The sequence below is a fragment of the Cryptomeria japonica genome, chromosome 4 (genome assembly GCF_030272615.1).
Source record: "Cryptomeria japonica chromosome 4, Sugi_1.0, whole genome shotgun sequence".
In the NCBI taxonomy this organism is placed as follows: Eukaryota; Viridiplantae; Streptophyta; class Pinopsida; order Cupressales; family Cupressaceae; genus Cryptomeria; species Cryptomeria japonica.
In genome coordinates this window covers 531,005,544-531,019,902 of record NC_081408.1, presented here as the reverse complement: position 1 = coordinate 531,019,902, position 14,359 = coordinate 531,005,544, and positions in this window count along the sequence as shown.

Here is a 14,359-nt window from a genome sequence, read left to right as displayed (position 1 = left end):
GGGTCATATTATGTCCTAAGGGGTCGTAAGACACAATATGACCCCTAAGACCCCTAATGACACCATCGGACCCCTTAAGACACCAAATCATGTCGTTAGGGGTCATATTGTGTCCTACGACCCAGTAAGATACAATATGGCCCCTAACGACATGATTTGGTGTCTTAAGGGGTCCTCTGGTGTCGTTAGGGGTCATATGGTGTCCGTAGGGGTCATATGGTGTCTTGGGACACCATATGACCCCTTAGGACACAATATGACCCCTTAGGACACAATATGACCCAAAGCGACCCAATATGGTGTCATTAGGGGTCATATGGTGTCCTAAGAGGTCATAAGGGTTCATGGGACACCATATGACCCGTATGGACACCATATGACCCCTAACGACACCATAGGACCCCTTAAGACACCAAATCATGTCGTTAGGGGTCATATTGTGTCCTATGGGGTTGTAGGACACAATATGACCCCTAACAACATGATTTGGTGTCTTAAGGGGTCCTATGGTGTCGTTAGGGGTCATATGGTGTCTTGTGACACCATAGGACCCCTTAAGACACCAAATTGTGTCATTAGGGGTCATATTGTATCCTAAGGGGTCATAAGACACAATATGACCCCTATGACCCCTTAAGACACCAAATCATGTTGTTAGGGGTCATATTGTGTCCTACAGCCCTGTAAGACATAGTATGACCCCTAACGACATGATTTAGTGTCTTAAGGGGTCCTATGGTGTCGTTAGGGGTCATATGGTGTCCATAGGGGTCATATGGTGTCTTGGGACACCATAGGACCCCTTAGGACACAATATGACCCCTTAGGACACAATATGACCCAAAGCGACCCAATATGGTTTCATTAGGGGTCATATGGTGTCCTAAGAGGTCATAAGGGTTCATGGGACACCATATGACCCCTATGGACACCATATGACCCCTGTGGACACCATATGACCCCTAACGACACCATAGGACCCCTTAAGATGCCAAATCATGTCGTTAGGGGTCATATTATGTCCTATGACCCCGTAAGACACAATATGACCCCTAACAACATGATTTGGCGTCTTAAGGGGTCCTATGGTGTCGTTAGGAGTCATGTGGTGTTGTTGGGGGTCATGTGGTGTCCATAGAGGTCATATGGTGTCTTGGGACACCATAGGACCCCTTAAGACACAATATGACCCCTTAGGACACAATATGACCCAAAGCAACCCAATATGGTGTCATCAAGGGTCATATGGTGTCCATAGGGGTCATATGGGGTCCATAGGGGTCATATGACCCCTTAGGACACCATATGACCCAAAGCGACCCAATATGGTGTCATCAAGGGTCATATGGTGTCCATAGGGGTCATATGGGGTCCATAGGACACCATATGACCCCTAACGACACCATATGATCCCCCTCTCTCTCTCTCTTTGTCCCTCTCCTTCATTCTCTCTCTCTCTCTCTCTCTCTCTCTCCTTCTCTCTCTCTCTCTCTAAAATATGACTAATAAAATTCGATATGACCCCAATATGACTAATAAAATTAGATATGACCCCTAACGACACCATATGACCCCTCTCTCTCTCTCTCTCTCTCTCTCTCTCTCTCTCTCTCTCTCTCTCCCTCTCCTTCCTTCTCTCTCTCTCTCTCTCTCACTATCTCTATCTCTCTCTCTCTTTCTCCCTCTCTCCCTCTCCTCCTCTCTCTCTTTCTCTCTCTCTCCCTCTCCTCTCTCTCTCTCTAAAATATGACTAATAAAATCCAATATCTGATTTAATCAGATATCAGATTTCTCCAATGTGGCAGTTTACTAAATAAATGGCGGCAACGGGAATTTTTTTGGTGACCACAAATTTTTGTACTAAATCTGATATCTGGTTTTTGTACAAAAAACAAAGAAAAAAAGGGTTTGTGGGTCATTCTATAGATTCCAATGGTCCACAGTCTGCATATTCTATTTTCTGTCAAGGATCACGGGTTTTTAGACAACTAGAGACAAATTTGTGCTTTTGGGAGATTCTTAAAGTGAAAACTTACATTGTCAATCACGAAGGAGCATATGTGTGGAGGGAAATGGGGAGTAGTAGTCGTCAGAAGTCTAAACGCAAAAGAAAACTTTCAAATGACCAACTTGAAGTGTATAGAGAAAGAGATAGAGAATGTCATAGGAGGAGAAGACAAGGTATGTTAAATATTGCTAATGTTACTTCAACTGAAGAGGAAATTGAATTTGAAAATGTGCCACCAGTTATTGAAAATGAAAATGTAGATTTTGAAAGTGAAAATATTGAAAATTTTGAAAATGTTGAAAGTGGTAATGAAAATGCTCAACATGTGGAAAATTTTGACATAAGAGGTGAAAATGTGGAAAACTTTAACGTTGAAGGTGGAATTTCTCAACCAAGTGAGCCATATGTAACACCTAATTACTTTAGAAATGAAGACCCTCTCATGGATGAAAGACAAATTCCAAATCCAACACCTTCAAGAACCCTAAAATGGTTATTTGAAATCGATGAGAACATTATTGCGAATCTTGAAGGCAAGAGGTCAACAACAACCGTTTGGTTGTGGGCTACACAACTTTTCAACCAAAATTTTAGCAATAAGACATTAACCAAGCAACGCCAACTCTTTGTTCAATTGCTAAAGATGATAAAGATGAGACCATTTCTAAACAAATTGAAGATTCGTATGAACAAGAAGATGGAGAGAAATTCTATTATTGCAAAAAATCTATTTGTCGCTCTTAATTCTATTGGAAAGATTACCAAAGAAAGAGATAAGAGAGCCGCTCGAAGATTTATTACAACCTCCTTAGTAAGCCATCAATTGAGGAAGGCTTGTCAAATGAGACAAACTTGTGTTGATTTTAACATAAACCGTAAAACTTTAGATAGAGCACTTGCACGAAGACAAAGACTTGACGATCCACTTCAACAAGATACATGGGCATTTGGTGGGAGGCTTCCGCGTGTTGATAGAAAGTTGACTGACAATGTGAAGGAAGAGATTCAACAATTTGGGCACTCTAATTCTAGAGTGTCACCCAATGTAAACGATGTTTTGAAATTAAGAATCAGCAACTAAGACCGCACACTGCATCCCAAACATTTCTTGGAATCAAGCCAAACAATGTTGTACAAATTTTTTTGTGAATTACATCCAACTTTGCAAATATCACAAAGGGCCTTTGAATCTTTGAAACCATTTTATTGTGTTCCTCTTAAGATTCGCAATACCTGTCGTTGCAAGTACCATGTGGAGTTTTCAATGTACCATGAACTTTTATGTCATAATCATTCTATGATGCATACTAATGAGATGTTGCAGGAGTGTGGTACAATGATATTTCCGAGATCATCAAGAGACTTGCAAGATCTATTTTTATGCCCTAGAGATGATGGCTGCTATTTCTATAGAAATGATTGTTTGAATGAGAATTGCTCAAAATTCGGTGGGTTGTCAAAGTTTGTTTCATGTTTTCATGAGGGCAACGAACACGAGTTTCGAAATAATTATGTTGAGAAAAAAATATACGAGACAGTGAAATATACTTTGAAGAGTGGAGGTGAAGGTTCTAGATGCGAATTAGTCTCAAGAGAAGTGAGTATTGCTGATTTTATTTTGGATTTTAAGGAAAATATTTTCTACAAGTATGCAAGGCACACCCATAGGTCTCAGTGGTTGGATCAATAGTTCAAGATGTGTAAGAACTCTTTCTTGATTGGCACTATTGTATTGGTGGTTGATTTTGCAGAGAACTATACATTGCAACCACAGAATGAGGTACAGTCTCAGTACTACAATTCAATCTAGATTGCTATTTTTGTTCACATTACATATAGACATGCTCCTGATAGTACAGAAGAGGATAGGAAGATAATCAAGGAGTATCATTTTTATATGAGTGATGATAGATCACACTCCTCCAAGTATGTGCAACATTCTTTTGAGAATTTTTTTGAGTTCTTACATGAGAAAGATATTGCAATTGATCGACATATAATATGGTCAGATAACTGTATGGGTCAATTCAAGAATGCCCGTATGTTTTATTAGTTGAGTAGAATGCATGTGGAGAGGCGTATACCTCGTATTTGGTGTTTTTTTTAGGCAGGTCATGGGAAGGGAGAGCATGATGGAGCAGGTGCATGTTTGAAGAGAGCTCTAGTTAAGGAGCAATTGAGGATTTCAGGTGCAAATTTCTCTGATGCACGTTCTATTGTTGATTGGTGTAGTTCAGCATTGTCACATGGAGGTACTCTTGATTCAGCAGTGAGTAGATTCTTTTGGTTGGTTGAGGAGGGAAAAATGGGAGATAGATTGGATTGTCAAACAATTAAAGATTCTTCAAAAATGCATTCATTTCTCAGCTCAGATGCAAGTGCATGGACCATTTGGACACGAGCATTGGCTTGTTTTTGTCAGAGTTGTGTTCGGTGTGATTGGGATCGGTGCGAGTCAAGTGAGTGGGTTGATACGTGGGTTCCCCACTATCTAACTCCTTTATCTTAAACAATATCCTTGTCAAACGATGACATGGAAAGTTCAATTGAGCATGATCATCTATCAGATCTTGTACAACCAGGACATGTTTTTGCAGTTGTTGCACTACAAGGGAATGAAGAGAGATCAAAATATTGGTTGGCACGATGTGTATAGGGAAAACAAAAGCTAACACAACCAGTGACAGATGATGACGGGTTCACATATCCTACAGGTTCAGTTGTTGTTGTGGGAACTTGGTTGCGAATATAGATCATTATAAAGAATGGCATACCTACATTTGAAGACTATGAGAGACACAAAACCATTATAATGTATTCACACCTTATTATAGCTACAAATGTCAAGTTGTTGAAGAATCAAGAAAAACCGAAGACCAAAGAGCTATGGACAGTGACTACTACTGATCATGAAGCAATAATGGATACTCTTAAACAAAGAGATGACCCTTCACGCACACTTGAGTAGTAGGTCTTTAATGATACCTTATTTTTTTTATCATGCATTTCATTTCGAACAATGATCATTAAACCTTAATGATCAAGTTTGTTACGTGTGGATTAAGGATGTGTTGAAAATGCAGGTCTATTGATGAACGTTTTTTTTTTGGCAACATGGTTTTTGCATGCACATAGCGGGTACACAATATAATCGGAAGGGACGTATTTTTGTAACATGACTTATTATCATGCATTTGATGAGCTTTACAATTTTTGTTATTAGAGAACACTATCTGACAATTTTTGATGATATAATTATCGCAAAACCTTAATGCTCATGCAGGTCTTTATTGATGATATACAATAGTACATCACATTATGATTTTTGATGATATACAGGTTCATGCTAGATCATTTGCCATTGACAAGACCCTCTCTTGGTGATGGTACATATTCTTTTGTGCATTAATGATATAAAATTGTGTGCATAAACATTAAGTCAAGTGAATGTATTGCTATTTAGAAATGACCATATCTACCATCGTCTTTAACCATGCAGAGAAATGCAGTGAGAAGGGCTTTAATCAACATGCGTCTTTCTTCAAAGTTATGCTTGTATACCTTGCAGAGAAACTGGTAAGTTTCGTAATTATACAATCATGTGCCTCTTAAAAATGTCTGAAATGATCTATTTATAATTTTCCAAACTAATTTGTATTAAGTGTTATAATTTGTTTCTTGTAGCACATTCATTCTGCATAAAAAGGTTACTTATTTTGGTCTTCATTTATATACAGGCATTGTTGTACGCAAGCTTTTCTCTTAGGACATGAGGATGTCTGATGTAGATGAAGTGGGATGTTGTATTTGTATATGGATGTGAATTGATGTAGCATTGTTATGATGATATACAATGTCCATGAGCAAATTATGTGTATACAATACATGGAAATATTCATGATCGTTATGTGTCTACAGTGTAATGCTTGTTTATATATAATTTTAGCGCTCAAGGGACGACGCCGGTAGGGTATGACCCCGAGCGTTTGATCAAGTGGGGGGAGAAATAGGAGAATGCGTAGGGTAATAATGCCTAACTAGACATGTCAGAGCTAACGGTTTGTCATCGCGATGAGCAGAATGAGAAATCGGCCACGCGACAACATTCCATTGAGTGAGACTGACGATTTATTCGCCAACCGAAAAATTGCTGCCCTAATAAAACCTTAGGGCAACTTGAAAAACTGAGATAGGCTTTTGTAGGGACCCCTCTCGTGGCCCCGTAGGTTCAAATGGATCATTTGCAGGTTCAATAGATTCCAAGTTAGGGCCCGTCAAAGTTTGATAATTTTCAGCACTTAAGCACTCAAGGGACGATGCCGGTAGGGTATGACACCGAGCGTTCGATCAAGTTGGGGGGGAAAAATAGGAGCATGCATAGGGTAATAATGCCTAACTAGACATGTCAGAGCTGATGGTTCATCATCATGATGACAGGAACGAGAAATTGGCCACGCGACAACATTCCATTGAGTGAGACTGATGTTTTTTTGCCAACCAAAAATTGCTGCCCTAATAAAACCATAGGGAAAATTGAAAAACCGAGATAGGCTTTTGTAGGGACCCCTCTCATGGCCCCATAGGTTCAAACAGATCATTCATAGGTTCAACGGATTCTGAGTTAGGGCCCATCAAAGTTTGACATTTTGAGCACATAGGGCGCTCAAGGGACGACGCCGGTAGGGTATGACCCTGAGCGTTCAATCAAGTGTGGGGGAAAAATAGGAGCATGCGTAGTGTAATAATGCCTAACTGGACATGTCAGAGCTGATGGTTTGTCATCGTGACAAGCAAAACGAGAAATCGGCCACACGACAACATTCCATTGAGTGAGACTGATGATTTTTTTGCCAACCGAAAAATTGCTGCCCTAATAAAACTGTAGGGCAACTTGAAAAACTGAGATAAGCTTTTGTAGGGACCCCTCTTGTGGCCCTGTGGGTTCAAATGGATCGTTTGCAGGTCAAACAGATTCTGAGTTAGGGCCCATCAAAGTTTGACAATATTGAGCACTTAGGGCGCTCAAGGGACAATGTCGGTAGGGTATGACCCCGAGCGTTCGATCGAGTGGGGGGAAAAAAGAGGAGACTGCGTAGGGTAATAATGCCTAACTGGACATGTTGGAGCCAACAGATCATCATCACGACGAGCAGAATGAGAAATCGGCCATGCGACAACATTCCATTGCGTGAGACTGATGATTTTTTCACCAACCGAAAAATTGCTGCCCTAATAAAACCATAGGGCAACTTGAAAAACAGAGATAGGATTTTGTAGAGACCCCTCTCGTGGCCCCGTAGGTTCAAACGGATCGTTCGAAGGTTCAATGGACTCTGAGTTAGGGACCGTCAAAGTTTGACAATTTTGAGCACTTTGGGTGCTCAAGGGACGACGTCGGTAGGGTATGATCCCAAGCGTTTGATTGAGTGGGGGGGAAAAATAGGAGCATGCATAGGGTAATAATGCCTAACTGGACATGTCAGAGCTGACAGTTCGTCATCGCGATGAGCAAAACGAGAAATCGGCCACGCGACAACATTCCATTGAGTGAGATTGATGATTTTTTCGCCAACCGAAAAATTGCTGCCCTAATAAAACCATAGGGTAACTTGAAAAACTGAGATAGACTTTTGTAGGGACCCCTCTCGTGGCCTTGTAGGTTCAAATGGATTGTTCGCAGGTTCAATGGATTCCGAGTTCGGGCCCGTCAAAGTTTGACAATTTTGAGCACTTAGGGCGCTCAAGGGACGATGCCAGTAGGGTATGACCCCGAGCATTCGATCGAGTGGGGGGTAAAAATAGGAGCATGCATAGGGTAATAATGCCTAACTGGACATGTCAAAGCTGACAATTCATCATCGCGACGAGCAGAACGAGAAATTGGCCATGTGACAACATTCCATTAAGTGAGACTGACGATTTTTTCGCCAACTGAAAAATTGCTACCTTAATAAAACCATAGGGCAACTTGAAAATTGAGATAGGATTTTGTAGGGACCCCTCTCGTGGCCCTGTAGGTTCAAACGGATTGTTCGCAGGTTCCATGGATTCCGAGTTAGGGCCCGTCAAAGTTTGACAATTTTGAGCACTTAGGGCGCTCAAGGGACAATGCCAGTAGGGTATGACCCCGAGCATTCGATCGAGTGGGAGGGCAAAATAGGTGCATGAGTAGGGTATTGTTCATTAAATGAATTGTATTGTTCATGAATTGTATTTCTCATTGAATGAATTGTATTGTATTGTTGATTAAATGAATTGTATTGTTCATTAAATGAATTATATTGTTCATTATAGAAACAACACTTATGATGAAATGAAATGAATTGTATTGTTCATTAAATAGCCATTATTAACTATTGTTAATTATTGGAATGAAGATTAAAGATTTCCATGATAACACCACGCACAGATGAGCAACAATTTATATGATCGAATATCAACTTCTGTATATATAAAAATGTCAAATGATTACAAATGTACGTCCATACACAAATATGGCATAAATGCCAACTGAAACAAAATGTATGTCTACATATGTGAATGTATGTCCATATACAAAATATACATGCCAACTAGACATGCAAGCATCCCAAAACTATCTATAACATCCTAAGCTGCTAATGGATCATCAAAATCGATCCTCTTCGCTGCACTGCTCGGCTCTGAAGGATCCTGCACAAGAGAAACAAACCATGATTAATATTAGTTATATTATATAATTCACATTCAAAAAGTTAACATAAAAATGAACTATAATTGAGCTATTCATGTTTACCTCATCTCCACGTTTTCTCTTCAGCTTTGCAGGACTCTTGATGTATGTCTTCGGTAGAGGAGGTATGTTTTGAATATTTTCATACACAACCTACATATGTTCAGAAACATGACATTGATACAAGTTAGCATATAATTGTCACTAATAATAAAAAATTATATCTACTAATCAAAAAATAAAATAAACACACATCTACTCGAGGCATCTCTTCTTCTTCTTCAGGTATACTGGGTGTAGTCATCAAGGATGTGAAGCCAAGAATTCTTTGTATATATACACAACAAGTATATGAAACTATCAATCTATGTCTAGACATGTATAATCACTATAAGTTATTTAAACTATTCATTCAATCATATTTGCATTCAATTACCTTTCCCTTGTCTCCAACTGCACTACCAGATCCTAAATCACACTGCCCCACACTCATGCTGCTTGTGCCCTACAAGAGTAAAATAAGATATACATGCAAGTTACTACATAATCTAATTAATACCAATATAAATGATGAGCATGTATGTATAATAAAATAAAAACGACTAGGTGCAATAATATATGTACCGTCAAGCTATCAAGGCCAAATGAAATGGCCGACAAGGTGCCCTCCTAAATCTGTCTCAACTCATCCTCGGTCAACAATTGTTAAATAGACCATGTAAATAAAAATTAGTACTTAATATTATCTAATTTATAAATATTTAATTAAAATATAACATGAACTGTGAAAATACAAATCTTACCACTACATCATCAATGTATGATGATGGTGCCTCCTCACCTCTAGCATCTGAGGACTCCCCAGGGTATCCTCCAGTCTATGTAATAACATCTGGTGCATCATGCATCTCATGCACCTCATAATCTGCATTGTCCACAGGATGATCGACGGACTGTCCTACTGGACCCAAGCATACGTGCCCACACATGACACAACTATGGGGCACACATATTTGTGGAGCCGAGGATGACATGTCAATGCCACTAGATGCACTGCTACCATCAAGAGTAGGCTGAGCTATTGATGCAACCTAAGAAACCAAATGGCTACTCAAAGAGTGAATAGCCGATATGGTTCGTGAAGCCGCCTCACGAATGATATCAGGATGCTGCACTACAGGTGGGGGATCAATAGGAGGAGGGGGGACATATGGGCCCTGGACTACTCTGACTGCCCCAGGTCTATTTTGGGGCATACCTAAACCTACACCCTGGAAAGGTTGGATGTCAAAGTAGTTCACATGTTTTTGTAAAACAAACTCAGCATACAATTTTTTTATAAAATAGAAGGGGATATCAAGATTGTTGTTGGGTGGTTTGTCGAAAACCATCCACCAACGATTCTAAAAGTTTTTCACAATCCCATCATTTGTGCACCATTTAATAGAAAGTTTTTTTTTTTCTAGATCTACGGGTTGACCAGTATGGGGATTGACAAACAATGAGGCGATTTTGGCTTTGGATATCTCAAGATCCTTGATATCCTTATATGACAAGCCATCTGCATATTTTTCCCTCATAGAATCTCGCCACAAAAGGGCAGCATCGTGCTCCTTAGTCATGGTTTCCATACTTTTTATGATCGACATGAGAGGATCAAACATTGGGTTTAGATAAGGGATCCTATGATATACTTCTGCAATCCCCCTCAATTCATTCAAATTTTGTGCAATCAAATCCTAAATTGAGGGGAGGTTTGGCAAATGAGGGTTTGGCTGTTGCAGTTGTTGTTCGTTAGTGTTTTCATTGTTATCCCCCATTTTTAACCTATTTGAATGTAAACAATTAAATTTGGTTAACAAACTTAAACAATTAGGTATTTGATTTAAAAAAACCTAGTTTCAATTAAAAAAACCATATTTTCAATGAAAAATCAAATAAACATTAACAAAAAATACAAAAAATGAATGAAAATGATTCAAAACGATAAAATTCTTACCTCTGAATCTATCTTTTAGCAATTTTTTGCCAAAAAACCGAATATTGGATTGTGATGAAATCGCGTGACCCATGAGTTAAAAAAGACTCACGGGCTGCCACTGTCAAAATATAAAAGTCTCAGAAAATCGAATATCCGATTTTATCAGGTATCTGATTTTTATACTTAAATTATTTTTAAATAACATATATAATATAATAATATATTATATTATATATATAATATATAATACGTATTGTATTATATTATATAATATAAAATAATATTATATTATATTATATTATATATAATATTATAATATTATATCATAATATAATATAATATTATATTATATATAATATAATATTACATTATTATATTATATATAATATAATATAATATTATATTATATATATTATTATATAATATATATTATATAATATAATAATAGATTATAATATTATATTATATTATATATATATTATATAATATAATAATAGATTATATATTATATAATATGTAACATATAATATATTTTTTAAATTAAAATTACAAATAAAAATCGGATATCCGATTTGCATAGGTAATTACCAGGCCAAGGTGTACTGACACCTAGGCCAAGCAAAAAGTCAACACGGATTTTCGTGTTTTTAGGCGAGTGAAGAAGGCTATTTTTTTCACATCGCCACTTGTTGGCCCCCCTTGATCCTGCACTAACCCTCCTTCTAAATCCATCTCATAATTAGCAGGATCAATATCCCATCTAGTAGGTTCCATTGCCTCAAGATCTACCTCTAGAAGAATCTTATCATTCAACATCACTGTAAAAGTTTGTGTTCAAATGTAGGATTTGCCTTAGTTGTTAGATTGTTACCTTAGGAAACTTGCTATGATATTAATTGTTGAACATGCTCAGATGTGAGAGGGGCTAGATGAATTAACATAAATCAAAATTTAACTATTTATTAACTTTAGAACTTCTAATTTAGATTTGTTGAAGTAAAGAATGAAACATAACATTCATAACATGAGAACACCAAGATTTTTACATGGGAAGCCCAAGGAGGGGAAATCATGGTGAGAATTAACTCACAATATATGAAACAACCTTTTACAAAGTTTATTTTAGGCTCACTACCAAGGAAGCTCACTTCTCCTTGAGTGGACTTGCAGACTAAGAGACTCTTCCCTAGGGAAAGATACAATACTTTCAATCTAAAGATTACTTCTCTAGATAAAGGTACAATTCAATTCCAATGACATACATAATGTGAAATGTTGTAGAAGAAGCATCTATCGAATGTTGGTAGTGCAATCCTCTTTGTAGCCCAAAACATTTTGTCATACAAATTCAACACACTTCATAATTGTGTGAGAAATTGTTGTTGTATTTTTCACTTCATAAAAAATCACATCAACTCTTACATCTTCACCAATAATTTTCTCCCTTATATATTGTCTTCACGATCCAAAAACATCATTTAGGTCGGCTCAAATAGGACCTCACAAATGAAACGTGTGACCCAAAATAGGTCAACTTCAAACATATACATTAACCATTAAATTAGGTTGCAGATCATCTTATCATATTACTGAACCATAATCATATCATAACACATTCTTCAACATTAATGGAATAGGTCTGAATCAACCACAATTGAAGGAACATATCATGTCAAGCAATTATCAATACCATTGTCAAGATTGCTCACTATTAAACCTATTTACCTTTAGGGAGAGACTCAAAACTTTATGCAAACCAAGAACAAGACATTGAGGACCATTTAAAACCTTCCTACAATATCTCCTAAAGAGATCAATCATTAAGTGTTAGTGTAGAGGAACATCATTACTGAACTGGTTAAACATTGTGCAGACTAGACCAACTGCATGAAGTCATTATGAGGAATAGAATGCATCAAAGAACCAACAACCTTGAAATTCTTGTCACTGGTCCAATACATTGTCCTCAACATGTTACCAAAACCACAAGGTCATACCAATCATTGGAGTAGAATGTGAAGCATTCTAGTGATCCAACTAAAGCACCTTATATAGACAAACTGCGAACCAAAGATTCAACATTATATCTTTCTCTATACAAATAGTTGCAACCTAAAAATTGGTAAAATGATACTTGGTATACTCCATAGCTTGATTTTAGATCTGCACACCCAAATCATGCAAGACAGAAGAGTGCGAAGAAAAATACCATCACCCAAACATAGGAAAATATATTATTTATGCATAAATAATTTTTCTTAGGCTACCAAACATAATACTGAACATGAACACCATAGTGCTAACTCCCAAAACATGTCTACTTCGACCAAGATGGCTACAACATATAATCAAGTTAGGAATCAAGTAAACCAATACATATCATATGCTTTGGACCAGTATGTGTTCATTAGATGATTATTTGGACTATCTTCTACATCTATGATCATTGGTATAGTTGCTCTCAAATATTTTCAACACATACACACACCATGAAATACATCAATGACCTCTACACATACTCCAATTATCTCCTTTGTGACATTACATATTGTCAGACATTAGGTTGGCATCAATGCCAACACATATTGCCAATAGATGATTACCACATCCTAACCTTGTGTGTAATGCAATCATGGGTTCGTACCTAATCAAGTCCTTTGGCTTTGTTCTCCTACTTGATGTTTTCTTTGTGATTGAATTTTCCCCATGTCATTTAGTCTTCTGTTGGTAGCACCATGCTTATGTATTAGCAAGGACTTCTATCCTATCTTACCTTCATGTTTTTGATTCTACATGATACAATTGTGCATATTGTAGTACAAGAGCGACATGTTTATGTCATATTCGTGTTTTGTTAAGTTTTTCCTTGGTCCTTTAGATGGGGCATTACATTTCACAGCAAAATTAACTAGAATACTATTAAAAATGAAATATATAAATATGTTAATTATAATTAATCTCAATAATTATAAATATAATAACCAATAAAATATACAACAAAAATAAATTAAATCTATCTAAGAAATATAAATTATGATATATATTATTTTTTTGTTCATGGAATTATTACTTTTAAATCTACAAGCATAAAAACAAATTGTTAAAAAATATCTTAAAATTAGATAAACTAATTAAGTTTATTTTTTGTTTTTACATTGAAAGTTGATTATCAATAACATAAAAAAAGGTACATAAGTTTGGTTACATATTTGGTGACCAAGTTGGGCACACCATCAAAGCCCCAACCAAGCTATCCAAATGCATCAAAATAACACATATATATTCAAAGTAGCTATCAAATACGAGATCTAGTACACAAAATTTGATTGATAACATGCTAGGCATCATAGAACACTAGACATAACAAAAATATCATGTGCAGTCCATTTGCATCCCTCTTCATTTGATACTGACACTCTTTAATGTATGCATTATGGAAATCTATGTACTCCTCTTAGAACTTCTTATCCACCTTCTAAGATCCTATGACCAATAGTCATCATTTTGAATGTCTTACTTGAATATTGGTGAAGAGCCATCTTCAAGAATCTTCATAAACCTATTTGTTGGTAGCTTGAGATTGGAGAAACGTGTTCCATAATCAATAGGATAGAGACTTCAACAATCAAGGTAACCAGACAAGAAAATGTGAAAACAT